This window comes from Entelurus aequoreus, linkage group LG07 (genome assembly GCF_033978785.1).
Source record: "Entelurus aequoreus isolate RoL-2023_Sb linkage group LG07, RoL_Eaeq_v1.1, whole genome shotgun sequence".
Taxonomy (NCBI): domain Eukaryota; kingdom Metazoa; phylum Chordata; class Actinopteri; order Syngnathiformes; family Syngnathidae; genus Entelurus; species Entelurus aequoreus.
In genome coordinates, this window is record NC_084737.1 from 30,064,082 (window position 1) to 30,087,571 (window position 23,490).

General features: G+C 40.1%; 1 long non-coding RNA gene across 1 annotated transcript; it reads left to right on the forward strand.

Moving 5' to 3' along the window:
- The first annotated feature begins 15,135 nt into the window (after nucleotides 1-15,135).
- LOC133653023 (uncharacterized) lies at nucleotides 15,136-21,991 on the forward strand. Its single transcript, XR_009826642.1, has 3 exons — nucleotides 15,136-15,243; nucleotides 18,380-18,481; nucleotides 21,848-21,991. It is a non-coding gene; the product is annotated as an uncharacterized LOC133653023 (long non-coding RNA).
- The last annotated feature ends 1,499 nt before the right edge of the window (nucleotides 21,992-23,490 follow it).

Genomic DNA, 23,490 nt, shown 5'->3' on the forward strand with positions numbered 1-23,490 from the left:
CAATTCATTTGCTTTATGTTGTTGCCACATGTTTATTTGAGTTAACTTTATTGTCGTCTGTGTGGTTTAGTGCACGTTTAATATATTGGTTCACTCATAAAATCACTTTTTTAGAAAGGATTGGCAGTAATAAGGGCTCCTATTACTTGTATACATGACACTTTTACTCTCACTATATATTCATCTCACTCTCCTGAGTGGTATGTTGATGATACTCAATCTTTGTTGGGAAAGCATTTGGCACCCCACAGCAACTATTTGAGCAGCTGAAGATAAATTAGTCAGACCAGAAGGCTTGCAGGAAGTTTTCCCTGTTTTACCTGACTTTCACCCTTCAGTCAGCTCACCTCCTCCATTGCATTGTTTCTTCTTCTTGCATTGTGCACTTTCACATGTGCCCCCTCTAGAGGCGAGGCCTTGTACGTGCATTTGTTGTTGCACAAGAATAGATACAAACAGGAACGGAAATTACAGCCCAGCAGTCATACATCTGTCAGCCATCTGACAGGTACATAACATAGGCAAATATACGACTCGCCCATAAATCACAGCATCTCACTTTAACTAGCCTGTCTTGTCTGAGTAATTAGTAGTATCACAGAGAAGCATTTGGATGTCCCAAAATACCATTACATCATTTCACGTTTGATTTCCAGTCACTTTTCTCCAAAGCCCACACTCTGAAATAGCCAAATGTTCTTGAAAATTGTCCGCATAAAAGTGATTTAGGAGGCACTCGGGGAATCGATCAAGCAACCGAATCGTTTAATGTTTAAGGAAGATTCTGGTGATTTGTGCATGTTGAAGCCGAGTTCATATTCCACATTTAAAGATTAAAAAGCGGACCTTGTGTTTCCAGAGCGGGGCCCTAACCCCGCATGCATTGCTATAGCAGATACTTTATGACGGGCAATTTAGCTTCAGCTGCTATCTGAGCCATCTAAGGAATGGCCGTGCTAGAATCAAGTGCAATAAACCAGAGTGGGAAGTAGAGAAAGGGGGTATAAAAGGAGACAACCAGCTTGTCTGGACGGACCCCCGCCCCATAGCCCTTTGGACAAAAGGCCTTTAGGTGGGGGCAGGGATCTGTGTGAATAAACAAACAAACAGATATTTAGAGATGTGTTTGATTTTACTGTACCCAAGCAAGAAAAAGAGTGTAAGTAAATATATGCACACACACGCCGGCCCCTTACACAAATACGTGTGTGTGTGTGTGTGTGTGTGTGTGTGTGTGTGTGTGTGTGTGTGTGTGTGTGTGTGTGTGTGTGTGTGTGTGTGTGTGTGTGTGTGTGTGTGTGTGTGTGTCAAACATTTGGTGTTCCACACGGCCTGGCTTTGTTGAGTCTGCTGAGCGCCAGGAAATCTCCTGAGATGTGGAGACTGATTTACACCCTTCCCCCTGAGAGGGCTTTATGGCTCGAGACCCAGCTGAGCAATGGAAGGGCAAAGTGAACGCCAGGAGAAGAAGACGAAGGAGGAAAAAGAAGACGAAGAGGACGGATGGATAAAGTTAGAGAGGAATGATTGAATACGGGTGAAGGGGGATGGTGATATCGATGGAATGCTACATGTTTGCCGTTTTGCTCGCTGCCCTTCACCTCCACTCACATGCTCTTTCTCTCTCCCCTCCTCGCTCTCCCTTTAGCCAACACAGAGACTCACAGAAACTCACATGCACAAAGAGAGGTTGTAAATCTGCCACTGCGGTGCTGCTGGGATAGAGATACCTAAGACAGGCCAATGCTGTGTTTGGAGACAATGCAGATGTACCTGCCTCCATCCAGCACGTCATCCTCTCTGTCCCTCATGCTCCCCTCCACTCCTTCATTTCTCCCCACAATTGTCTCATGTTCTTAACCTCTCTCACCCGCTCATGTCTCCACTTTTTTTCCCATCAGCCTCTTGTTCGGGCCCCACTTAGGAGGAACAGAACGCCCTGACGGTATTGTGATTGCAAAGACAAAAAGGGGCAAGGAGAAGCTGACCGTCACGTCAATGTAAAAATGTTCATTGTAAATTCACAGCAAATAATTGCTCTACTTTCACAGTTGCTGTGAAATATCTTTACAGCTATTTACTGTAACTGCATAGCTGGGATTTTACAGTTAATTCCAATAGAATAGAATAGATAGAATAGAAAGTACTTTATTGATCCCTGGGGGAAATTCAGCACCACAGTTCGCTCACAATAAACAATAAACACTTAGGTATGTTTTACATGTGAATAATATAAATACAGTCTATTATACAACATTATTCACATGTGAATAAAATAAATACAGTCTATTATACATCATTATTCACATGTGAATAATATAAATACAGTCTATTATACATTCAAGTACAGTCAAAAAAGAACATATGCATTATACAGTCTGATGGCTGTCAATAAAGTTACATTATGCGATAACATCTCAATTGTAATTTTTTAAGGGGCCCTATTATGCAAAACCAACTTTTCCAACCTGATGATGCCTGCTTGTGTGTATTTGGGATCTGCATGAGTCCCGAAAATTTGAAATCAGTCCAGAGATATTTATGAAACAACCATGCCTTCCTTCGTACTTCCTCCAAACGGTCCTTTGGGAATTTGCCACAAATGTGACATTTTTCCCAAGTGTGACGTCAGCCGATTATCCATTAATGGGAGAAATGTACCTAAACATCCTTGCACAAGTTAGCCATTTTTAATTTATGTAGGAGCTGGAGTACCACAACATTTCCACGATAAAATCCAATGAAGGAAAATGCTCTCATGTTGTTTGTTTGCTTTGACCAGCGCATGTCACTACACTAACTTTCAGCCTCATTTGAAGTAAAAAGTGCCTTACTTTTAACTTTTATGATTTGTGGCAATGTGCCTTCAACTGAAAAGGCGCTCCGAGTGTGTGCAAAGAAAAGTCTTGACTTACCCACAAACTTTCACAAAAACTTTCCAAAAAACTACTTTTAATGGTAGAGTCGGTGAATACTAACTATGGCAACAGAGGAGACAATGACACGGTAAGTAATAACAGTAGGTTATAAATGTGTGAATGATACAATAGCAATGTTTGCTCAATTTGTTGTGTAGCTAGCTTAGCCTTCTAATGTGAGACAACAGCGAATAAACGGCAAAATAAAAATAAAAATCATTTTATGGGATCAGTGTCCACTATGTTTAGCAATAGACCAGGTAGTAGTATAATCCGTTATTACATTTGCGATGCAGCTCGTAGAGTAGATTACTGTATAGCCGCCTCGAGCCTTTATTGTTTACAATCACAATCAGAATCACAAGGTTTTGAAACAGCATTGCAGCATTAACATGATATAGAACAGAAAAGCCTTTTATTGTCAATATACACATGTATACATACAGGATTAAGCATTGGAGAGAAAATGACTGAATAGAAGTTTAATCTAAGCCAACGCACAGTATAGTACCAGATTTGGAGCCGGGCTTTTTACTCTCTGTCCCCCGCGTCGTTTCCACCTTAAGCCGACAACAAACCAAAGTGAGGCGCTGGTTTCACGTCCGCCCTGAGATCGGTAGGTTGTGAGTTCAAACCCCGGCCGAGTCATACCAAATACTATAAAAATGGGACCCATTACCTCCCTGCTTGGCACTCAGCATCAAGGGTTGCAACTGGGGGTTAAATCACCAAAAATAATTCCCGGGCACGGCCACCGCTGCTGCTCACGCCTCCCCTCACTTCCCAGGGGGTGATCAAGGGTGATGGGTCAAATGCAGAGAATAATTTCGCCACACCTAGTGTGTGTGTGACAATTATTGGTACTTTAACTTTAAATTTAACTATATCACCTGGGATGTTGTGTTGTGGTGAAAGTCAAGTAGAAATGTTTGAAAATACTTTAACTGAAACTGAACTGAAAGTGAACTGAAATTGGATGGCTGATGGTGATCACCTGTGTCCATATTTCATACGGTCTTTGCAAAATAAAACAAAAAAATACCTACAAAACAAGGCTAGGGGACGAAAGTCTAGTCAGCACGAGGGGGCTTGGTAAGGAGGGCTTTATTTGCATCTTACAACTCCGCTTCTCAAAACGAATCGTTTTCGGAAGTAGTCCAAAAGTGGCTTGAGGATAGGTCTTTACAGCAAAAACTATGCACAATTTTGACCTCAAGAGCAATCATTAAATGTTATATAGACCAAAATGAAGTGTTCTAAAAATAGAAAAAACAGACAAATCAGTTTGGATTTACAGTGATTTATTGTGATAGTACAAATGATTATGATTACAGTATTTCACTGTGAAATAACACTTAATTGCTGTGAAATATAAGGGTATCGAAAGTTTTACAGTCACATGTTGTAATGTTAACATACATTTTAATTATAGTATTTTACTGTGTAAAAATTCTGTCAAATGCTGTGAAATCTTGGTATTTTCTTTACAGTGCCGGCTTGTGTAACCTGTTTGCAGCACTTCCTGCAGCTTTAGAGCCGGTATCAATCATGCAGTGAAGGGTCTAACTACCTGCTGAGTGATACCTGATGTCCGCCAATAGGTTACTTTCACAGACTACAAGATATGTCTGGGATAGAGGAGAGGACATATACATCATAAAGGAAAACACGAAAGAAACGGGAAAATTATTTGTTTCATTGTGCTCCTAAATATAAGAGGATGATTACAGGTGTAAAAAAAAAAGCATCTTTATTGGTCTGGCAGCGAGCTAGTGTTTTAACCCATCTGTGTAAACACCGATGTCCCCCAGACAAAACAGCAACAAACACACACGCGTGTCCACAAAGCATGAGTACGTATACAGGCCTCAATAGCCCGAAACACAGACACGTGTAAACACACGCCGTCCAAACAGACGCAGCCCGTATGAGCTGATTTACACCAAAGTAAACGCTTTAAGCCGCACATCTCACTCCAACACCTAAACACCTGACAGGCCTCTCATAAATAAGGCTGGCCAGAGACTCCCACACAATTTACACCTTGGCCATCTCCTATAAGCTCACATGTAACAGGTCCCCCATGCACTTCGTATTTCACCGCAGAGATCTCGTTATTCATTTGGGAAAGATTGACGTGCAAAAGTTGGGCCTAATGAATTGGGCAGAGGGGACTTCAAAAGCTAAAAGGGGGTTGGATTTTTTGATGTGGTGTGTATAGTCTCCCTCGGCCTGGAGTTATATGTCTCGGTGTGTGTGAGAGCGTGCATGAGAATGACCCTGGCCCAAGGCAATGCCTCACCTCGCCCGAGCCAAAGCCCAGCTCAGATCAAGGCCCACAGCCAGTTCCACTTCTACGTCTGCCATAAATCCTCCCGCCTTTGTCTGATCTCTCTTTCTCTGGCTGAAACTTATCCTCTTCCATTAAGAGTGATGGATCAGCAGCTCTCAGGGTGTAAGAGACTCTGAGGTTACAGGTCCTTGCAAAAAATATATATATATTGTACAAATGTGAAGGAAATGTACACACAGGTGTACACCCACATATACGCCCCGACACATAAAAGGCCACATGAGACGTTGCAAGACAGGGTAGCTGGGAAATAACTGAAAATATGCAGTTATTTTACTACAGGCGTAAGGAGCAATTGAGTATCTTTTGTCCAGTTTTACAAATTATGAGGGGTGTGTGATAACAATAAACAGTGTGTGTGCTCCCTCTGGTGGCTGCTTACTGCTATAGTTACTATAGACATGGACCTATGTGTTCATGTGTAAATCAGGGGTCACCAACCTTTTTGAAACCAAGAGCTACTTCTTGGGTACTGATTAATGCGAAGGGCTACCAGTTAGATACACACTTAAATAAATTGCCAGAAATAGCCAATTTGCTCAATTTACCTTTAACTCTATGTTATTATTAATAATTAATGATATTTATCTTTGTGGAAACACTGATCATCTTAATGATTTCTCACAATAAATATATATAGAAACAGATAAATATCAATATGCAACACTTTATTTTTATATTTTCTCTAAGTGCACATTTTTCAAATTGAACATTTTCAAATGATCACTTCTAAGACAGTCTTGTGAAATCACAATATCCCATTTAAACTAGCTAGCCACTAACATTTTTTAACAAATCATGAATTACTTTGCACCATGTTTGTACAAATAATAACTCATGTAAAATACAAAAGTCAACTCTCAAATGTTTAAATAAATCATGTCACACTTTGAACTGGACACCAAATCTGTTATCTGTTTCTTTGTCAGTTAATGAAGACCACGTCTTTAAAATATTTTCTTTGATTTTCACATTCTATTTCAGTTTCGTCTCTCTTAGAATTAAGAATGTCGAGCAAAGCGAGACCAGCTTGCTAGTAAATAAATAAAATTCAAAAAATAGAGGCAGCTCACTGGTAAGTGCTGCTATTTGAGCTATTTTTAGAACAGGCCAGCGGGCTACTCATCTGGTCCTTACGGGCGACCTGTTGCCCGCGGGCACCGCGTTGGTGACCCCTGGTGTAAATAAACAGGAAATATTTACTGCAACATACCTGGCTTTAGTCTACCATTATAGTTTGTACACACGTCAACATAATTGAACGACCATAAACAAAGCATTATTATAAACATAACGGCTGGAAAAGAGCATGCATACCTTCTGTATGGTTACTCCAAATTGAGTTGACACCGGGTAATTTTGTCCCGTGGCGCTGGAGAGATTTTGGCAAGAGATGCAAGAAAATATTCTTCACAAGTTGCAACAATGTCCTCAAAAGAGCAGCATACTGTGTATTTAACTGCTGTGGTTGGTGGGTGTGTGCACTTAAAAGCACTGTAACAAGTAAAGTATGTGTTGACATGTTTGCAAGTATTAAGAGAGATTTACAGCTATCACTACAGACCTAAAACATTAAGTATTATATCAAACAAACAAAACAAAAAGATGAGATTTCAAATCAAATAATTTGCCTCATTTTATTGTTTTTAAGTAGGCATAGGCACAAAGTATGATCATTTCATATGAGCAGGGTGCAAAGAGAAGTGATGGTCCAGAAAATAGTACAAATTATGTTTTGCGTTATTTAGGCACCTCTGCCTGTGTACTGTATGCAAAGGTCTGTCCATCCATTTTCTACCGCTTGTCCCTTTTGGGGTCGTGGGGGGTGCTGGAGCCTATCTCAGCTGCATTCGGGCGGAAGGCGGGGTTCACCCTGGACAAGTCGCCACCTCATTGCAGGGCCAACACAGATAGACAGACAACATTCAAACTCACATTCACACACTAGGGCCAATTTAGTGTTGCCAATCATTTAGTGTTGCCAATCAACCTATCCCCAGGTGCATGTTTTTGGAGGTGGGAGAAAGCCGGAGTACCCGGAGGGAACCCACGCAGTCACGGGGGGAACAAACTCCACACAGAAAGACCCTGAGGACCTTCGTATTGTGAGGCACATGCATTAAGCCCTGTTTCACCATGCTGCCCTATGTGAAGGTCATTTTCATCAAATTTGTGACATCAAATTTCTATTGTTGTTTTTTTACCATATTAATCACAGTTTATTATTTGCTTGCATAATTTAAGTGAACTTAAAAAGACCATAATATTAGGACACAAATGCAATTTTATTGTCAAAATGTCACATGGTTGGTTAGTTGGTTGGTTGGTTGGTAGGTTTAAATCTATTCCAAACATGTATGCAATTAAAAGTGTTTTACTTGAATGCATTCCATTTATTTGCTCAAAAATGTTCATCTTAAATTCATTCAGGGTGTATTTTGGAGTACAATTTGCCAGCAAGCACACCAGTCGGCCTCTCCCCACTCATCTTTGTATGCAACGACTTGATCACTGACCATAGCAGCCCATGCTACCCCAGCAGGCACACGGCATTGATACAACGTTGATTATTCATGCATCTCTTTCAAAACTGATTTTGAAACAACGTAGCAAAATAGTTGTATTTCTACATGTTGTTGTTTGGGAAATGACCAAATTTCAACGGTCCAATCAACGTCACAACCTGGCATTGACTAAACGTCGTCAAAAATCATGTTGTTTCAACATTGTATTTGTGTTGTAGAATATGGGTTGGGAAATGACCAAAATTCAATGGTCAAATCAACATCTGAACTCAACATTGATTGAGCGTCATCAAAAGGCATGTTGTTTCAACGTTGTATTTGTGTTGTAGAATATTGGTTGGGCAATGTCCAAAATGCAATGGTCAAATCAACATCAGAACTCAACATTGATTGAACGTCATCAAAAAGCATGTTGTTTCAACGTTGTGTTTGTGTTGTACAATATTTGTTGGGAAATTACCAAATTTCAATGGTCCAATCAACATCACAACCTGACATTGACTAAACGTCGTCAAAAAGCATGTTGTTTCAACATTGTATTTGTGTTGTAGAATATTGGTTGTTAAATGTCCAAAATTCAATGGTCAAATCAACATCAGAATTTAACAATTATTGAACGTCATCAAAAAGCATGTTGTTTCAACATTGTATTGGGTTGTAGAATATTGGTTGGGAAATGATCACATTTCAATGGTCCAATCAACGTCACAACCTGACATTTATTAAACGTCGTCAAAAAGCATGTTGTTTCAACGTTGTATTTGTGTTGTAGAATATTGGTTGGGTAATGACCAAAATTCAATGGTCAAATCAACATCAGAATTTAACAATTATTAAACGTCATCAAAAAGCATGTTGTTTCAACATTGTATTGGGTTGTAGAATATTGGTTGGGAAATGATCACATTTCAATGGTCCAATCAACGTCACAACCTGACATTTATTAAACGTCGTCAAAAAGCATGTTGTTTCAACGTTGTATTTGTGTTGTAGAATATTGGTTGGGTAATGACCAAAATTCAATGGTCAAATCAACATCAGAATTTAACAATTATTAAACGTCATCAAAAAGCATGTTGTTTCAACATTGTATTGGGTTGTAGAATATTGGTTGGGAAATGATCACATTTCAATGGTCCAATCAACGTCACAACCTGACATTTATTAAACGTCGTCAAAAAGCATGTTGTTTCAACGTTGTATTTGTGTTGTAGAATATTGGTTGGGTAATGACCAAAATTCAATGGTCAAATCAACATCATCCATCCATCCATCCATCTTCAACCGCTTATCCGGAATCGGGTCGCGGGGACAGCAGCTCCAGCAAAGACCCCCAGACTTCCCTCTCCAGAGCAACATTTGCGACTTCCTCCTGGGGAATCCCGAAGCGTTCCCAGGCCAGAGAGGAGATGTAATCCCCCCATCTGGTCCTTGGCCTGCCGCGGGGCCTCCTCCCAGTGGGACGTGCAACGAGGACCTCCCTAGGGAGACGCTCGTGAGGCATCCGCACGAGATGCCCGAACCACCTAAGCTGGCTCCTTTCCAAGCGAAGGAGCAGCGGCTCTACTCCGAGTCTCTCTCGGGTGACTGCACTTCTCACCCTATCTCTAAGGGAGATGCCAGCCACCCTTCTGAGGAAACTCATTTCGGCCGCTTGTATCCGCGATCTTATTCTTTCGGTCATTACCCACACTTCATGACCATAGGTGAGAGTAGGAATGTAGATAGCTCGGTAGACCGAGAGCTTTGCCTTCTGGCTCAGCTCCCGTTTCGTCACAACAGTGCGGCAGAGAGACTGCAATACTGCCCCAGCTGCTCCGATTCTCCGGCTGATTTCCTTCTCCATCTTTCCCTCACTCGTGAACAAGACCCCGAGATACTTAAACTCCTCCACCTGGGACAGAGTCCTGTCCCCTACCCGGACTGTACAAACCATCGGTTTCCTGCTGAGAACCATGGCCTCAGATTTGGAGATGCTGATCCTCATTCCAGCCGCTGAACACTCGGCTGCGAACCGATCCAGTGAGAGCTGAAGGTCACGAACCGAAGGTGCCATCAGGACCACATCATCTGCAAACAGCAGTGACGCAACCTTTAGCCCCCCGAGACGTATACCCTCTCCGCCATGGCCACGACTCCGCCTAGAAATCCTGTCCATGAAAATCACAAACAGGATAGGTGACAGAGCGCAGCCCTGGCGGAGACCAACCCCCACTGGAAACGGATCAGACTTACATCCAAGCACCCGGACACAACTCTCGCTTTGGTTGTACAGAGATTGGATGGCCCTCAACAGGGTTCCCCTCACTCCGTACTCCCTCAGCACCTCCCACAAGATCTCCCGAGGGACGCGGTCATACGCCTTCTCCAAATCCACAAAACACATGTAGACTGGATAGGCATACTCCCAGGCCCTCTCCAGGATTCCCGCAAGCGTAAAGAGTTGGTCAGTTGTTCCACGACCAGGACGGAATCCACATTGCTCCTCTTGAATCTGAGGTTCGACTATCGGCCGGACCCTCCTTTCCAGTACCTTGGCGTAAACTTTCCCAGGGAGGCTGAGTAGTGTGATACCCCTGTAATTAGCACACACCCTCTGGTCCCCCTTTTTGAAAAGGGGAACCACCACCCCAGTCTGCCACTCCCTCGGCACTGTCCCAGACTTCCACGCAATGTTGAAAAGGCGTATCAACCAAGACAGCCCATCAACACCCAGAGCCTTCAGCATTTCTGGACGGATCTCGTCAACCCCCGGAGCTTTGCCACTGTGGAGTTGTCTAACTACCTCAGTGACTTCACTCCGAGAGATCAACGTCGATCCCCCATCATCCTCAGGCCCTGCTCCTATCAGGGAGGGTGTGTCTGATGTATTTGGGTTCAGGAGTTCCTCAAAGTGCTCTTTCCAACGCCCCACGACTTCCTCACTTGAAGTCAGCAAAGTCCCATCCTTGCCGTACACAGCTTGGATGGTTCCCTGCTTCCCCCTCCTGAGGTGCCGTATGGTCTTCCAGAACAGCTTTGGTGCCGCCCGATAGTCCTTCTCCATGGATTCCCCGAACTGCTCCCACACCCTCTGCTTAGCCTCGTCCACAGCCACGGCCGCTGCCCTTCGGGCCCGTCGGTACCTTGCAACTGCCTCCGGAGTCCCCTGGGATAACATACCCCGGTAGGACTCCTTCTTCAGTCGGACGGCTTCCCTGACCACCACTGTCCACCAGGGTGTTCGAGGGTTACCGCCCCTTGAGGCACCTAAGACCTTCTGGCCACAGCTCGCATCTGCAGCTTTAGCAATAGAGGCTTTGAACATTGCCCATTCCTGTTCAATGTCCCCAACCTCCACAGGGATGGTAGAGAAGTCCCGCCGGAGGTGTGAGTTGAAGTCCTTCCGGACAGAGGACTCCTCCAAACGTTCCCAGTTCACCCGCACTACACGCTTGGGTTTGCCAGGTCTGTCCAGAGGTTTCCCCCGCCATCTAACCCAACTCACCACCAGATGGTGATCAGTTGACAGTTCAGCCCCTCTCTTCACCCGAGTGTCCAAAATCAACATCAGAATTTAACAATTATTGAACGTCATCAAAAAGCATGTTGTTTCAACATTGTATTGGGTTGTAGAATATTGGTTGGGAAATGATCACATTTCAATGGTCCAATCAACGTCACAACCTGACATTTATTAAACGTCGTCAAAAAGCATGTTGTTTCAACGTTGTATTTGTGTTGTAGAATATTGGTTGGGTAATGAACAAAATTCAATGGTCAAATCAACATCAGAATTTAACAATTATTGAACGTCATCAAAAAGCATGTTGTTTCAACATTGTATTGGGTTGTAGAATATTGGTTGGGAAATGATCACATTTCAATGGTCCAATCAACGTCACAACCTGACATTTATTAAACGTCGTCAAAAAGCATGTTGTTTCAACGTTGTATTTGTGTTGTAGAATATTGGTTGGGTAATGAACAAAATTCAATGGTCAAATCAACATCAGAATTTAACAATTATTGAACGTCATCAAAAAGCATGTTGTTTCAACATTGTATTGGGTTGTAGAATATTGGTTGGGAAGTGATCACATTTCAATGGTCCAATCAACGTCACAACCTGACATTTATTAAACGTCGTCAAAAAGCATGTTGTTTCAACGTTGTATTTGTGTTGTAGAATATTGGTTGGGAAATGACCAAAATTCAATGGTCAAATCAACATCAGAATTTAACAATTATTGAACGTCATCAAAAAGCATGTTGTTTCAACATTGTATTGGGTTGTAGAATATTGGTTGGGAAGTGATCACATTTCAATGGTCCAATCAACGTCACAACCTGACATTTATTAAACGTCGTCAAAAAGCATGTTGTTTCAACGTTGTATTTGTGTTGTAGAATATTGGTTGGGAAATGACCAAAATTCAATGGTCAAATCAACATTAGACTCAACATTGATTGAACGTCATCAAAAAGCATGTTGTTTCAACGTTGTGTTTGTGTTGTAGAATATTGGTTGGGAAATGACCAAATTTCAATGGTCCAATCAACGTCACAACCTGACATTTAATAAACGTCGTCAAAAATCATGTTGTTTCAACATTGTATTTGTGTTGTAGAATATTGGTTGGGAAATTACCAAAATTCAATGGTCAAATCAACATCAGAACGCAACATTGATTGAATATCATCAAAAAGCATGTTGTTTCAACGTTGTGTTTGAGTTGCTCGGCGTCAGGACCTGATTCAACAAATTCTCAACGTTATTTCAATGTCTTGTGCCTGCGGTGACTTTTCAGGTATTCACGATTCAGGTAACGGAGCGTGTGCAGTCAAAATAAATTGTGTGATTCATCTGTGTATAAACATGATTATTGCAACATTTCCTGAGATTACAAGTACATGAGTTAACTCATTATTTTTTACAACCTAAATTAAAAGTAGTAATAATCACAGAAAAGCACTGCAACAAATGGTAAAGCAGTTAATAACAACCGCATCACATAAATCACATTAAATACAGACCATGCATGATAAAAAAAAAAAACAGTTATGATTTTGATTCCAAGGTAAGTCATTCCAGGATGTGGCAGTGTAAAATATCACTGTGTACATGCAAGTCTCGAGGAGGACTGATAATAAATTTGATTATCAAACCTGGAGCAGCCAGCAGAAGTGTGGAAATGAACTGTCAGCCACACCAGCTAGAGGTCTGCTCATGTGTGACTTTAAAGATTTTTGATGCGTGCTGCATACTCTTCACACAGTATGACCTCTGCGTTGACCCGTCACAGAGAACGTTGCAGCCAGCATGCGCGGGTTATCAAATCATAAATTCAGTCCTTCTTATATCCTTTATATTTCTTTCAAAAAGCATGTTGCATCTGCAGGCTATATGAGGGATGTTGCCCCCAGGTGGTGAGACTGGAACACAGCAAGGGTGAGTGTGAGGTCCATCTGGATCAGGGGTCACCAACCTTTTTGAAACCAAGAGCCACTTCTTGGGTACTGATTAATGCGAAGGGCTACCAGTTTGATACACACTTAAATAAATTGCCAGAAATAGCCAATTTGCTCAATTTACCTTTAACTCTATGTTATAATTAATAATTAATGATATTTACACTTAATTGAACGGTTTAAAAGAGGAGAAAACCCGAAAAAATGACAATTAAATTTTGAAACATAGTTTATCTTCAACTTCGACTCTTTAAAATTCAAAATTCAACCGCAAAAAAGAAGAGAAAAACTAGCTCATTTGAATCTTTTTGAAAAAATTAAAAAAATAATTTTTGGAACATCATTAGTAATTTTTCCTAATTAAGATAAATTTTAGAATTTTGATGACATGTTTTAAATAGGTTAAAATCCAATCTGCACTTTGTTAGAATATATAACAAATTGGACCAAGCTATGAATATTTCACAAAGATTCTGCGTCGAAAAAACAGAAGCTAAAATGAAGAATTAAATTAAAATGTATTTATTATTCTTTACAATAAAAAAATAAATTTACTTGAACATTGATTTAAATTGTCAGGAAAGAAGAGGAAGGAATTTAAAAGGTAAAAAGGTATATGTGTTTAAAAATCCTAAAATCATTTTTAAGGTTGTATTTTTTCTCTAAAATTGTCTTTCTGAAAGTTATAAGAAGCAAAGTAAAAAAAAAAAAATCCATTTATTTAAACAAGTGAAGACCAAGTCTTTCAAATATTTTCTTGGATTTTCAAATTCTATTTGAGTTTTGTCTCTCTTAGAATTAAAAATGTCGGGCAAAGCGTGACCAGCTTGCTAGTAAATAAATAACATTCAAAAAATAGAGGCAGCTCACTGGTAAGTGCTGCTATTTGAGCTAATTTTAGAACAGGCCAGCGGGCTACTCATCTGGTCCTTACGGGCTACCTGGTGCCCGCGGGCACCGCGTTGGTGACCCCTGATCTGGATGAAAGATTCACTACCGATCTAACAAGGGTCTTAACTCATTAACTCATTCTCCTTCTGTGCCACATCAGTGTGGAATGCACTCCCAACAGGTGTAAAAGAAAGGGCATCTCTGTCCTCCTTCAGGGCCGCACTGGAAGAACACCTCCAGGCAACTTCAACCGTAAACTAACAAACTTCCTTTCACATCCTACCTCCCCGGATTGTAAATAATCAAATGTATATACGTATTCTTATTGTTATGCTCTCTGATCTCTATCTCTATGTCCAGTACTTGCTGTACATATCCTACCAAGTTAGTCCTACACTGTTCCAACGTCCATTTCTCTGATGATGCAATTGTTGATGACTGAGGTGTTGATATCAACCACTCCACACCCCGGATTGTAAATAATGTAAATAATTCAATGTATATACTCTGATGTTTGTCTTGTGTGATGACTGTATTATGATGACAGTATACTGTATATCTGTATCATGAATCAATTTAAGTGGACCCCGACTTAAACAAGTTGAAAAACGTATTCGGATGTTACCATTTAGTGGTCAATTGTACGGAATATGTACTGCACTGTGCAATCTACTAATAAAAGTTTCAATCAATCAATCAATCAATGCTTTTATCTGCCTGCTTGTATAGCAGCCATTTGTGTTTGAATGAATTGTGTGTTTGATTTAGATTTAAAAAGTGTGTGTGTGTGTGTGTGTGTGTGTGTGTGTGTGTGTGTGTGTGTGTGTGTGTGTGTGTGTGTGTGTGTGTGTGTGTGTGTGTGTGTGTGTGTGTGTGTGTGTGTGTGTGTGTGTGTGTGTGTGTGTGTGTGTGTGTGTGTGTGCCGGAAATCTAGTACGCATGCGCCGCTGATCACGAGGTGAAGGAACGCGTTGACCTCCTGCGCCTGCGCAGTGCTCTACCGGACAGCAGAGGCACATAAAGCCTGGTAAATTGCACCAGGGCAATAAAATGGCTATAAAATGACAACAACAGTGCATTAATCCATCACCAGGGAGCGCTGAAGGTACTGTAAAAAGCTCTGGATGGAAACAGGAATGATTTCTAGGCTTTAGCCGCTCTGTGGCTGTAATGCCCGTTTAACATGGCAGGGGGCAGTAAGGCGCTGTAGAGACAGGCATAGAACACTAACATGTAATAACTAGAAGGGGCAATTCCTGAAGGACTTGTGTATGAATGCTCCTATGCTGAAGTTTGACTGAAATCCTGGAATTATTTTTGGAATTGTTGAATAGAGCACACAAACAGGCAGAATATTTTGAAGTTGGAACAGTTTGAATCACATGAAAAATGTGGGAATTGGGGAACTTTGAAAAATGTCCCATTGATTTCAATGGGAATTTCCAAACAATTTGGGGATTTCGGGAAAAGCGGGATTTTTTTTGAAAATGGTAAAAAAAAAACGTGAATGGCCTGAATTACTTGAAATAGTTGGTGTTGGAATTTTTCAAATCGGTCAAGAAATGTTGAAGTAGTAATTGAGAAATGGAATTACGGAATTCCTGGAGTTTTGGGAAAACTGGGAATTTTCCAATTCAAAAAACAACTTCGTTTTTTGTCCTGGTTAAGAGGAATGTGTGGACGGTTGAACGGTTGAAATGCGTTGAAAAATTTGGAAGGAGTAGTCGTCAGAAAAAAGGGCGGAAATAGGGCTTTGGAAAAGCAGGAATTCTGGAAAATCCTGGAATTTCTTTTAACTTGGAAAAAAGAAAGTTTGAATTTCCAGAATGGTGGAATATGTTAAAAGTGAAATGGTTTGAATAGGTTCAAAAATGTGGAAATGGTGGAACTTTGAAAAATGTCCCATTGATTTCAATGGGAATTTCCAAACAATTTGGGAATTTGGGGAAAACCGGGAATTTTTTTGAAAATGGTAAAAAACTTGAATGGCCTGAATGAGTTACCTACTCAGTGGCCATTGGAATTAAATCACCAAAAATGATTCCTGGGCGCGGCGCTGCTGCCCACTGCTCCCCTCACCTCCCAGGGGGTGGAACAAGGGGATGGGTCAAATGCAGAGGACACATTTCACCACACCTAGGGTGTGTGTGGCAATCATTGGTACTTTAACTTTAACTTTATGAGTTGAAATAGTTGGTGTTGGAATTTTTCAAATTGGTCAAGAAATGTTGAAATAGTAACATGTTGAATTGAGAAATGGAATTACGGAATTCCTGGAGTTTTGGTAAAACTGGGAATTTTTCCAGTTCAAAAAACAACTTTGTTTCTTTTCCTGATTAAGAGGAATGTTTGGACGGTGGAATGGTTAAAATGCGTTGAAAAATGTGGAAGGAGGGCGGAAATAGGGCTTTGGAAAAGCAGGAATTCTGGAAAATCCTGGAATTTTTGTGAACTTGGAAAAAAGGAAGTTTGAATTTCCAGAATGGTGGAATATGTTGAAGGTGGAATGGTTTGAATAGGTTGAAAAATGTGGAAATGGTGGAAGTTTGAAAAATGGCCAATTCATTTTGAATGGGAAAAATGCCCCGGAAAACCTGGAATTCTGGGAGATTTTGGAATTTTTGGAATTTGTCAAGGGAAAGCCCGCGATTCCCGAATAGGCTGAACAGTTTGAAGTTGGAACAGTTTGAATCGGGTGAAAAATGTGGAAGGTAGAGCGCGCCAAAATCTGGAGAAGAAGAATAATAAGTTGAAGTTGAATAATAACAATAAATAGATGCTTGAAAACCATATGTGTGGATGCTTTGGAGAATTCACACAATAAAAGTTATTTTTATAATAAAAACAAAAGAGGATGTACATTTAAAGGCCTACTGAAATGAAATGTTTTTATTTAAACGGGGATAGCAGATCCATTCTATGTGTCATACTTGATAATTTTGCGATATTGCCATATTTTTGCTGAAAGGATTTAGTAGAGAACATCGACGATAAAGTTCGCAACTTTTGGTCGCTGACAAAAAAAGCCTTGCCTTTACCGGAAGTAGCGTGACGTCACAGGTTGAAAGGCTCCTCACATTTCCCCATTGTTTACACCAGCAGCGAGAGCGATTCAGACCGAGAAAGCGACGATTACCCCATTAATTTGAGCCAGGATGAAAGATTCGTGGATGAGGAACGTGAGAGTGAAGGACTAGAGTGCAGTGCAGGACGCATCTTTTTTCGCTCTGAGCGTAACTTAGGTACAAGCTGGCTCATTGGAATCCACGCTCTCTCCTTTTTCTATTGTGGATCACGGATTTGTATTTTAAACCACCTCGGATACTATATCCTCTTGAAAATGAGAGTCGAGAACGCGAAATGGACATTCACAGTGACTTTTATCTCCACGACAATACATCGGCGAAGCACTTTAGCTACGGAGCTAACGTGATAGCATCGGGCTTAACTGCAGATAGAAACAAAAGAAATAAACCCCTGACTGGAAGGATAGACAGAAAATCAACAATACTATTAAAACATGGACCTGTAAATACACGGTTAATGCTTTCCAGCCTGGCAAAGCTTAATAATGCTGTTGCTAACGACGCCATTGAAGCTAACTTAGCAACGGGACCTTACAGAGCTATGCTAAAAACATTAGCTATCCACCTACGCCAGCCAGCCCTCATCTGCTCATCAACACCCGTGCTCACCTGCGTTCCAGCGATCGACGGAGTGACGAAGGACTTCACCCGATCATAGATGCAGTCGGCGGCTAGCGTCGAATAGCGCGTCTGCTATCCAAGTCAAAGTCCTCCTGGTTGTGTTGCTGCAGCCAGCCGCTAATACACCGATTCCACCTAAAGCTTTCTTCTTTGCAGTCTTCATTGTTCATTAAACAAATTGCAAAAGATTCACCAACACAGATGTACAGAATACTGTGGAAATTTGCGATGAAAACCGAGCTTTTTGTATTGGATACAATGTGTCCGAATACTTCCGTTTCAACCATTGACGTCACGCGCATACGTCATCATATATAGACGTTTTCAACCGGAAGTTTAGCGGGAAATTTAAAATTGCACTTTATAAGTTAACCCGGCCGTATTGGCATGTGTTGCAATGTTAAGATTCCATCATTGATATATAAACTATCAGACTGCGTGGTCGGTAGTAATGGGTTTCAGTAGGCCTTTAAAAAAAATGTAGCCAGTGTTTTCTATGACATTTTAAATGTAAAAGTTAAAACCCTGCTACAGGAAGTGAGCGCCTGGATTCATGTAAAGGGAACCAGAAACAGCAGGTGATGGAAACTTGTAGGCGCAGTAGCTTGGCTGAGTCCAGGGGGTCCTGGCAAGCTGGTAAGTGCACCCTGTGGGTCACACTTGTCATTTCCTGTTTCTCTGCCCCTTTACTCTGACTTTACCGTGGCTCCAATGCTGCCTTGCCTTTATTTGCTGCCCAATGCCTTCCTGCCAGAACCGCTCCAGCCCAATAGGAAACAGATGAGCAGCTATGAGTCTTCTCATCATCAAGGCAGCACATCTGACATACATTTTCACGTTGCTGGCGACACTGCGGTCTTGTTCAAAATCTTCCATGATGAATAATTTGGCGGATTTACAACATCAAGTCGAATACCTCACTGCAGCACAGGGATTTTTGATTCTGACGCCGATTTTGTTTATTTTGTGCTTGAACACCGTGTCAAAAGACATTGCATTTTTTTCATGCAGAACGTCTGCATGTACACCTCCGCTGTGCAGATGAAACCCTTTGCCAGCGTTGCCATCAGTCTTCTACATGTTCTAAACCGAACCAGGTGTGCACATGCTTGAGTGCAAGGGGTCAAAAGTGGAAACACATGATCCCACGTCCCTCTTTCTTCTTTTTCTTCCTGCGTGCTTGTCTCCCTCTAACGACTACTCGCTAGTACACAAAAATGTGAGATGTAAAATGCACCGTAAAGCAACTCATTTTCCCTTGATATTGCACGGAAATTAGAAGTGACAGAATAGTAAAAAAGAGGTCAAGAGTCATTTCCAAAAGAAAGTTGATTATGATAGTTTGGAGCCTTAGCATGCAAACAGTCAAATTGGTTAAAGTTGCCACGTTAAACACATCATCACTAAAACAACATGAACATCCAAAGTTGCTGTTGTTTTATATATATATATATATATATATATATATATATATATATGTATATATATATATATATATATATATATATATATATATATATATATATATATATATATATATATATATATATATATATATATATATATATATATATATATATATATATGTATATATATATTTATATATATATATATATATATATATATATATATATATATATATATATATATATATATATATATATATATATATATATATATATATATATATATATACATATATATATACATATATATATATATACAGTGCCTTACAGTGAGAACCGAGAATCATTCTTCGACTCCACATTCAAAAATATATGGACATTTTTGACTTGTAATTAAAGGAATAGTGTTTAAAGCATATTTTCGGGCCCTAAATTAAGACTTAGACTTAGACGAACTTTATTGATCCACAAGGGAAATTGTTCCACACAGTAGCTCAGTTAAAAAGGATGGAAAGGAACATGCACACAAGGGCACAAAAAGAGGGCGAAAAGAAAAGGTATAAAGTAGACTAAAAATGTACCGTAGTAGCAATATAAAATATAACATATATGTAATATTTACATATATAAGCATACGCATAACAATGGCTAAATAAACTAGAAGTATCAATACCTACATTAGTATTGACCACTCTGATACCAAACCAATCAGAGCGGCTGTTCGGTATCGTGGTCCCTGATTGGTTCAGCCTCAGGTAGCATCACCATATTGCATTAAAAGTGTGTAAAGGTGACCAAAGGGTGTTATTTTATGTCTATAGGGCTCTCATTATGTTGAAAAACTCTATGTGGAAAAACGTAAACATTATAATTAATTTATAATTAATGATTTGAGGTGGCAACTTGTCCAGGGTGTACCCCACCTTCCACCTAAATACAGCTGGGATAGGCTCCAGCCACCCCCGTGACTCCGAGAGGGACAAGCGGTAGAAACTGGATGAATTCCTACTTCACTGGAATTAATTTATTGCGGTGATGTTTTAAACCAATTAACAGCGATAAACAAGGGACAACTGTACATACAATTACATTTGAAAACTAATTTGTGACATGGATTTGTAAATATTTCACTATCAATTTATTTCATTGAAGAAGTGGAACTTCATATTTGTTTTATAAAATGTCATTGCATGCATGGACGAATGTACCGTGAATGCAGAGGGTGTGGTCTTGATAGCACTGCAGAAAGTTATGCGTGTGCACATGAGATAAGCACAATACCACTAAATTAATATTGAAAATAGTTGTTTTACAAAATGATTATGATCCAAGATGGTTTCTTACACTACATAAGAATTCTCACCTTCCTTTTCAATTCAGTCCTGTTGATTTCTGTAAATTCACATATATTCTCATTAAAGGATCCATAGTGTCCAGATGAACAAAATTTCACCAACAGGCTATCTCTATGTATTTTGTATTGTGTGCTCCTGAAAACGAAACTGGCAGTCATTTTCCATAATATAAATTAGTTTTTGAGTAATTGGTAGAAAACTAGCTGGACTTGGAAGCCCCCTTTCCATGGCCAGACTACATATGCCGCCCCTCTTGGTGTCAAGTCAAGTCAACTTTATTTATATAGCTCGTTTTCAACAACTTTTAAATTGAACCAAAGTGCTTTACAGGTTAAAAAAAGCATAGAGTAAAAAACAAAACAAAACAAAAAAACAAAAACAAACAAGGAACATAAACAATGAATGTGCTGAATAAGATAGTGCAAAAGCAATACGGTAAAAGGGGTCGAATAAAAAGTAAAAATTTGCCGAATAAAAATAATAATAATAAAAGTGCGACCAATTGAAAAATAAAACTAAAGCGAAGGGGTGGGGGGGGGGGACTAGAAATGGTGGCCTAGTGGGCGGACTCAGCTCAGGTCAAAGGCCAGCGAGAAGAGGTAGGTCTTAAGGAGGGTTTTGAAGACCCCCAGGCTCTGGGCTGACCTAATGTGGAGGGGAAGGCTGTTCCAGAGCTTAGGGGCGGCAACGGAAAAAGCTCTGTCCCCTCTGGTCTTTAGCCTGGATCTGGGGACCGCCAAAAGCATTTGGTCAGCTGACCTTAAGGCTCTAGACGAGGTATGATGATGCAGCAGCTCGGTCAGGTAGTGTGGGGTCAAACCATTTAGGGACTTAAAAACAATTAAAAGTAATTTAAAATCAATGCGGTGACGGACAGGGAGCCAGTGGAGTGAGGCCAGGACTGGGGTGATGTGCTCGCGTTTTTTGGTACTGGTGAGGAGACGGGCAGCCGCGTTTTGCACAAGCTGCAAACGGCGGAGTGATGCCTGATCAATGCCAGCGTACAGTGAGTTGTTGTTATCTAGCCGTGTGTGACGTCATCTACAGAACTGGACCCATTTCCTCGCATAGACAATGTGGATAAAACATGTAAAACTTTTTTTAATCAATTAATTGCATGTTTTTGTCACCCTGGTCCATGATTACTTCAAAATTGATATGGTTAACATTATGAACAAAAAATAAATATAAAACAATCACCATTTCTGGACTTCCCTGCTCTTTCATCTCTTTCTCCATAGACACCATGGAGAAGGAGCTGTTTCCTCATGTTATTTCAGCATTTCCTCAATCATCTTGAAGACAACATCAGTAGAAGAGGACGCAAAGTAGAATGCTATCAGCTTACCTTCTTTTTCTCTTGTTTTTTGTTTTTTGACTCAGTCTTTCCCACCTCCATGGTGCTCCTGATTTTCAGAATCGTATTAGGTTTGAGTCTTTAAAATTAAAATGCAAAACTACATTTTTTCAAATTCTAAATCAATAAAATGATTGCTGCACATTACACTCGTCCCTGAAATCACTACTGTTTCTATTTTGGGGGGAAGTTTACCTTCTACATATGAGTCAATGCTGTCAGCATTAGAGGGGCCCTTTAATGCACACAAACATCCATTAATTCCCATGAAATGTTTCCACTTTAACAACCCCATGTTCTACATTTACACTAATGTGTCAATGTGGTGAGCATGAACTTACTTTTTCTTTACAAAGTAACATCGCCAACTACTTGCCTAGCGTGGATATTACACACACAAAAATGTTGGGTTAAAAATAACCCAATTTTAACCCAACTGCTGGTTCAGAAAAGGACGAACCCCTTGTTTGAGTTTTTTTTAACTCAACATTTTGGGTTAATTTTTTCAACCCAACTTTTGCGTTGAATTATTTAACCAAAAAGTTGAGTCGTAATAACTTAATGTTGGGTTATTCCCAACCAAACTATTGGGTTGAATGATTTAACCCATAAGTTGAGTTATGCTAACTCAATGTTGGTTGATTTATAACCCAACTATTTGGTTGAATTTATTTAACACAAAAGCAGAGTTATGCTTACTACAATATTGGGTTATTCTAAACCCAACTATTGGGTTGCGCAATTTAGTGCTTCTTGACCCAATAATTGGTTAAAAAGTATACATTTTACTGCTGGTTTGTTCTACTCCTTCTCAACTACTGATCAAAATTATTTTTATTCTATTAAAATATACTCAAAAGCAAGATGAGTGACATTTTTTTTACAATAATTGCCGTTCATACTAGTTATATTCAGCATGCTCAAATATTTTCATGTACATAAGATGTGTGATTGTAAATAATGTTAATGAGATTAATCCTTAGTAAAATCCCCTTGAAGAAAAAAGTACCTTTTTAATTTAAAAAAAAGAGCCTTTTACCCAAAAATGCGTTACTCATTGAAAAACAACCCAAAAATAGTTCATAGTTTTGAAAACCCAGAAATTGAGGTAAAGTCATAGCCTTATAACCCCAAAAATTGATTGCTCTTCCTAAAAATAACTCCAAAATGTAACCCAACACTCGCAACTCATAAATTGGGTTATCAAAATAACCCAGCATTTTTTAGTGTGGACAGTTTTCTTAACTTTTTGCAGGCCTATGAACACGGAACCATTTTAATGACCTTTATCATTGAACATTTACAAAAGCGCAAAGAACAAACTTAGCAAAGCCAAAGACAGGAAGAAAAAAAAAGAAAAGAAAAAAAAGTTGGTTTTCTTCCTCACATTCACAGGTGCAGAGGCCTCACTCCATCGGTCGCCTGCGTTTATTTCTGGCCAACAGTCGAGATGAAGGACTGAATGTTTGGACAGGAACTGTTTGGATAAATGAGCACATGTGTGTTACAGACCCTGAGTGTTATAGC